The 6,098-nt window shown below is 47.0% G+C and overlaps 1 long non-coding RNA gene across 1 annotated transcript in view; it reads right to left on the reverse strand.

Moving 5' to 3' along the window:
• Positions 1-2,985: 2,985 nt before the first annotated feature.
• LOC109370497 overlaps positions 2,986-6,098 on the reverse strand; it is a 3,436-nt gene continuing 323 nt past the window's right edge. Inside the window, exons 2-3 of the long non-coding RNA XR_004161676.1 lie at positions 5,737-5,826; positions 2,986-5,173 (exon numbers count right to left, since the gene is read on the reverse strand). This is a non-coding gene — a long non-coding RNA (uncharacterized LOC109370497). The remainder of the gene's footprint in view (positions 5,174-5,736; positions 5,827-6,098) is intronic.

A 6,098-nucleotide genomic window follows, 5' to 3' on the forward strand; every position in this document is an offset into this window, starting at 1 on the left:
AATATCCTTATCTCCTTAAGAAACAAAGCATGTTTGGGGCATATTGTGTACAAAACAAGACTAAAATAGAGGCAGAACATCCTGGGGCCACTTACCAGATGTGCAAGTTGGGTGACCTGGCTCTTGTCTGCCCCTGCTCCCTGCAGGAGCTTTTTGGGTGATGGATCCCCTGCTATGGGGTTGGCTCAGATTGCTGTTTGCTCCCACCCCGTCTGCCTCCCTGCTTCCCAGCACTCAGTATTCCATCCCATGGAATTGACAAAGTTCTCACATTTGTGTGCCTCTCGTGATTGATCCAGCCCACGTAAATTACCAAAAGAAGTCACAATCCTCTGGGGTGTGAGGCAGAATATCAAAGGAGCATGGGCTCATGCTGCTTTAATTAAAACTTAGTTTAATTAAAAACCTTGAGAGCTTTATTAGACTCGGTAATTGATTTAATTTTCTTGTGGAATTCTATTACAACACACTTCCAGCTGGCTTTGGGATCCTGGCTGTAGGACCGTCCTCCATCCTGGACAGCCCCAGCATCCCCTGGCCTTGGGCTGCAGGGAGGTGCTGGGGCATTTCTGCCCAGGACACAGGGAATCAAACTGTGGGGGGGGAAAAAAAAAAGAAAAAAAAAAAAAGGAATAATTGAGAAAGAAATGGCACCAGGTGATTGTCTGTTCTATATTTATTTCATAACATCCAGAATTAATAAGATACAGGAGTTAAAGGAACCATGGCAACTGAATGCAGAAAGGGCTGTCCTTGTAAATAAATGAATTCATAAATAACTCACAAGTGCTGATATAAAAAGTCATGGGAATCTAATGCAATGTTAATGCAATTCAAGCCTTCCCTTTTTTGCAAGCTGTATTATAATACAAGGTGCACCATGCTCTGCTCTGTGCTACAAGTGTCATTCTTAAGATAATAGAAGTTGCTAATTGTACCGGGAGCTGGGCTGTGATTGATGAGGGCTTTGGGTTTTGTCTCCTCCACGTTCGCAATTGGCAAAACGTTGCACTGTGAGTTGAGGGCTGCTCTGCCTGTGATGAACTTGGGGAAGCTGGGGAGAACAGAGGTGAATCGTGGCTCCCTTCCCAGCCCCACAGAGCTGGCAGCAGCCTTGGGCAGAGGGCTGCCTCCTGGCTGTGGCTGCTGATGGGTCTCTTGGCTCGCTGGTGTCAACACTCTTGAAAAAAGCCAGCCTGAGCTTTGGTCAAATGTGCCCACTGAGTGGGTGTTACTGTTGCATTTTCTGGAAGCAATGCTTACAACTCTTATTTCTGCACTCCCTGCACTGATAAAATGATTTTCCTTTTGGAGGTAGGTGCAACTTGTCGTGGAGATCCACATTTCCCTGGTCTGGGGGTAAATACAAGGAGAGAGGCAGTGCTCTGACCTACATGAAATCTGCCTCAGACCACTGCAGTGGTTTTGTGTTTGAAAAACACTGCTTTTAAATGTGGGTTTGTTTGAAGATGATCTGATAAATCCTTTATTACTCTTCTCTCAATCTTTTTTTAATTCTTATTCGTAAGGCTGATGCTGTGGAATGATTCTGGAAAGCCTTTTTCTCCTTCACAGCACACAGCCCAAACAGAAGCCTTGTCCAACAGACTCCTACAAGGCACAAAGCTCCAGGAGCTTCTCCCACCCACCAGCAAGGCGCTGCTCCGCACTGAGCACACGTTCTCCCTGGGACGGACGGTACCGTATCCTCAGAGGACACAAAGTTGGTTCCGATCCCTGGGGTCGGGGGAGGGAGAGGCGCTCGGATCCGCCGCATCGCCGGGCCAGCAGCTCCGCCTGGCGGGGCGCGACCGCAGCGCAGTGCCCAACCCTGGGACGGCGGGGATGCGGGGTGAGATGCGAGCTGGAGGCTTAACCTGCTGGTCTGAGAAATGCAATAAGGGAAAGAGGAACGAAGGAAAGGAAAAATTGCATCGATGCCTTTCACGCACCCCGATGCAAAGGAGGAATTCTGACATAGCGAACCCCTCGGTGCTGAGGGTGATGCTACGGTGGCTTTGGGCACTGAGTGATGCTCTGTAACTGGGCAGAAGAAATGGTGGCAAAGCTGCTTTTTGTGAATCTCAGGGAAATGAACGCAGTCTCTAAACTTGGCACTCAGCTGATGTGCAGTGATGGTGCCACTGATTCCCAGCAGAGGGCTGGGGGTGTGGGGGGAGCTCAGGAAAACGCAACTTGGGCAAGTGGGGTCTGTCCCTGCTCTCTCCATCTCTCTCCACCTGTCCCACACGCCTGCTCTTTCCCAGAAGTGAACAGGAGGCAGTAAGGACACTTCTCCATCTTTATGCTGGGCTGTTTCTGACATCAGCCAGCTGAGAGCTACCCGGAGTGATGCAGCAACAAGCGCTGGCAGGAGTCCTGCCCACAGCAAAGCATCTAGCTCTGTTTTCATTTGTTTTAGAGACAGCTTCTCCCCCTCCGTGTGTGAGCAGCTGGGTCCTGCTGTGACTCCAGCATCTCAAACTACCACTGCTTCGTCTCCCGAGGTGCAGGGCAGTGCTCCATCCCTCTGCTCACAGCACTGCTGGAGCTCAAAGAGCCCCACAAGCCGAGGTGGGCACCTCACAGCCCCACTGATTTGCAGGGAGAGCTGCAGGGCCCTGGAGCTGATACAGCACCGCTGCAGGAGTGGGAATTAGTTCTGCTTTCTGCTACATGGAATTTTATTGATTAGTCTAATCTATTGCATTATTATTTACCACATGCAAATCTCCTCAAACTGATTAAAGCTGACATTTAAGCTAAGAGATGAGAACTGGAAAGCAGTTATAAGGAGAAATTATTTCACAAGCTTTTGCAGCACAGATTTGTTGGGTAGATCGATTACATTTAAAATTTAAGGTTGAGACTTGACCCTAAATCTCCTTCAAGGAAAAGGAAAGAATTAATTCCTCCATTTGTTATATTTCAGCTTTACAGAGTGCTTCAGAAAAACCCACAGGAGTTTGTACTGGTGCTGCTGGTTTGGAATGGTGATTTTAGATATGAGAGGTAACCAGCAATGAATGCTAGCTTGTAAAATCTCACATCAACATGTTTATTGTCTTTAAGATCTGGAATGATGGCTATAAGACCTTCCTAAGGCTACAGAGTCACAGTGCAAGCAGTTGTTTCTGGGTCGCTGAAGGAAAATTGTGAGCTGTGTACTGGATCTATTTTCAGCACACACAGGTCGGTATCCACTTATTTCTGCTGCTGACCAAATGGTATAAGAGCTATACCTCGGTACAGCACAACCTCTGTTTCAAATAAAAGGTGACAAAAATGATCAGCTGTCCTCTGTGAAGTATATTTTGCAGAGAAGGGGGAAGAAGGAGAAGAAAGAGCATTGCAATGAGTTTATTCCCACAGTCACCATATGAACGTTATGTTTTGTAAAACAGATGTAGAAAGCTAATGGACCAGATAAGGATTTTTGGATTTGATTTTTGGAGATCCAGGTACTTCACAGGGTTGAACACTTCACAGCCTCCTTCATGTTAACCTGTGAAAGAACCTCTCCATAAAACCTTGCTTATGCTTGCAAAAATCAGATGTTTAGTCCTTCACAAGTAATAGTATTGAAAGCTTTTCCTAGACAGAGGTCAGATCCATTTTATTGTAAGAGCAGCTCCATTCTAAGTGCAAAAGGACAGAGCTAAAGGACATCTCAGCATGCCGAGGCTCCAGGAGTGCACTGGAGCTGAAGAGCAGGATGGGAAGCTGCAGCCCCGGCCCTGCGTCCAGCACTAAAGAGAGCTAAAGGTCTCATTCATAAACTGATAAAAAAGGTGGAGCAGATGCCTGCGTTGAAATGCTTCACTTCTAAACTCATCCCAGATTGCAAGGAGAATGACTCTACGGGCGAACACTAATTTGTTCAGAAAAGAGCCATCCATGAGACGTGTTTTCACTTCTTACTGGGAAAAAAATCCACCCCAGAAAAATGGGAGGAAGACATTTCCATTACAAAACGACTGTGACAACTCGGCTGCTACTACATCTCGCCCCCAGCCTAGCAAGCACTTCTTGCATTCTTGTCTCAGCACACGCTGCATTGGCGGCTCTTCATGTGCAGCACCACGGCAATTTATCATTACCCGCTCTCCAAATTATTCTAGTGTTGATTAAATTAGTAAATGCAATCACAATCTGAAGCAAGTTAATTGAGAGAATTTATTTGGTCCTGACAGCTTTATGCATGTTTGATTAAGTATTATAAGGTTTGTTTTTGATTTTGCATAATTTAACTTTAAATCCTGAGCTTGGGGGGGGCCTGGGGGGGAGCATCAACTATTAATGACCAAAATAAATTCCTTTAGGATGCATATATTTGTGATTTATTTCTAAACACAATACCTTCAAGATTTTTGTTGTTCTGTTGCCAAAGTGACAAATATGTTTAAAGGAATGTTTTGAGCAGTTTGGTTCACGCTATAAATCTCATGAAATGTATACAATTCATTAAAAGTTTTGAAAGAAGTACAAGTTAGCATTTATATTGCAACAAGTGACATATAAATGTGTATGTTTGTCTTTGGAGCGTGCCATAAAATATATCAGCAGCAGCTAGCCACTGTGACTGGTACTAATGGCCCGCTCTCGGCGCTGATGATAAGTTTCATCACAAATCTTCAATGCTGTCAACACAAAACTGTTCAATCAACAGGAATATGAGTTGTGTCTTTAGTAAAATTAGCACGGGAAAGAAATACAACCCAGAGCCCTGCTGGAGTGCTGGAGGCGGGTCCTCTTTGGGCTGAAGCACAGACTTTTACCTCTTTGAATGTCAAAGCTTCAATTCATGCCTGCTCCAAGGACTGCGTATTTTTTATGAAGACATGTATTCATTTAAGCAGGTCAACATATTTCAAGCTGAAAACTGAGTACTGCTGCCTTGCTTTTTGTCATCCTGACCTAAGAAATGAAAAGGGGTGGTCTTGGCACTGACTCTGTGGTGTCACCCCCTGTGCACACATGCTGGGGTTGTGCTGTGCAGGTGTCTGAGTGCTGCTGGAGGCCATGGAAGGCTTTGTCTGCCTGGGGGGATTTCTGCAGGATGCCAGGGCCCCCTCTTTGCAGTTCAGCAGCATCCCCATCTTTCTCCAAGCCGGTAAGACCAAAGTACCTTCATAATGCTCTTGCTTGGGCTGTAATTCCCATCTCTGGCTCTCTGTTACAGGCAACAGTGGAGGAAAATAAATGAAACGTGGCTCTCACGCTAATCTCAGTCACCAAACAGATGTTCCCATTTCACGCTATTGGGAAAATGCATCGGCTTCGCACCTCCCCTTCTCCCTCCCACCAGAAGGTATGTGGGAGAGCAGAAAGGGCAATTTGTTAGGATGTAATTCTCCCTTGATGTTCATCCCGCGCCTCCGGGCCCCTCATTGTGTTTGCAGAACAAAAATGCTCCGGGGGAGCAGGGGGAGCACATTGCAGACAGTTGGTGTGCAAGGAGGGATTTGGCCGGGTGCCTTCAACCGCCTGAGCCATGCAGCATGTCTTGTTATTGGCAGATGGCTTGAGTTATTATTATTTAATGTTTTTCCACTGCGGTAATGCCTAGAGAGCAAGAGGGGCAGGGGGCCAATAAAAAAAAGTTTTCTATTCTTTCCATTACAGAAAGTAATCCCTAATTAAATCTAAGAGGAAACACCGAGGAGAACATCTCTGTCTCATTATATTGGTTCTGAAATGGGCTCCTCCTGTTTGTGTTCAAGGAACTTTTGGTACCTTTTCAGCAGTCCAGAAGCCCTCGTTGTGGTGCACATCGCACGCTGGGATCTCACACGTGAGCCAAGCCACAAAGCCTCGCTCTGGGCCCTGAAAGGTGACTGAGAAACCTCGTCCCCGTTCTTGTTGCAGGTTATTTATTATCACCGATTTACAATCCCGACATTTCCCTACCGCGGCTGCTCCTGCACCTCATGGACTCAGCTCGGCCCAGAGCCGGGTGAGCCGCGATATGCGAGCGGCTCCGGGGCGAGCCGCCCTGCGGAGCACCGCCCGCTGAGCGCTGAAGGCCGGATTCACCTTCAGGAGCGGCTTTTGTCACTTCGCCTCGCTCAGCAACGCGGGCCCGCCGCCTCCGAGCG

The sequence above is a fragment of the Meleagris gallopavo genome, chromosome 19, assembly GCF_000146605.3.
Source record: "Meleagris gallopavo isolate NT-WF06-2002-E0010 breed Aviagen turkey brand Nicholas breeding stock chromosome 19, Turkey_5.1, whole genome shotgun sequence".
NCBI lineage: Eukaryota > Metazoa > Chordata > Aves > Galliformes > Phasianidae > Meleagris > Meleagris gallopavo.